Consider the following 818-nt stretch of genomic DNA (forward strand, 5'->3'; position numbering starts at 1 on the left):
TGTGCGAGGGGGGGGGGGGGTTCTGATCAAATTTTATCCCTAAAGAGAGCCTAAGTCGATTTTCTAATAGTTGCATCCAAAAACTCTTCAAAAAACATCCAAATTTGTCGAATCTTATAGAAACAAACTCTGCACCGACAATGGCGCCGTTGGCGCCAGAGGCCATCTATTTAATTCCTTCTTCTTTGTCAAACGGCGCTGTCGGTGCTGACTCTTGTTTTGCATCCTTTCTATTAGCTCAACTGCGTCGTCGACGTCCTTCCGGCGTCGTTGGCGCTGAGTAATTCTTCCAAATCTCCTTTTTTGCTATAAATTCTATCTTTTTTGCTTCAAGTCCCAAAAATCAACAACCTGCAAGAAAACATAAAAAAATATCTTCCATTAAAATGCAATATCACAAAAAATGAGTATAAATATGAGTCTAAGAATGCATATATTTTTGGTGTATCAACAACTGGTGTTGCAATCTAGAAGGATGTTGTTGATATGACTGAGGCACCATCACTTGTTGTGACTGTTATTGGGGTCGAAAGTAGTATGGATCTGGATGTCTTTTATCATTTTGTTTATGATGTCAACCTTATTAGATGAATATCAACTATTTTTATGCTGCTTAAATTTATTCTTCTTATTTATTGTGGATTGAGAATGGGACTTGAAAGGAACTTGTGACCATTTCTACAGTAGTTGAAGTACTCGATAATCGTAAGGTTGCAAGGTCCAGGGTCTCTTCTCGCAGTGGGGGCAATTATGACTGCTTTTCAATTTATCTCCATGATATATATATATATATATATATATATATATATATATATATA

This window comes from Phalaenopsis equestris, unplaced genomic scaffold, assembly GCF_001263595.1.
Source record: "Phalaenopsis equestris unplaced genomic scaffold, ASM126359v1 Scaffold000196, whole genome shotgun sequence".
In the NCBI taxonomy this organism is placed as follows: domain Eukaryota; kingdom Viridiplantae; phylum Streptophyta; class Magnoliopsida; order Asparagales; family Orchidaceae; genus Phalaenopsis; species Phalaenopsis equestris.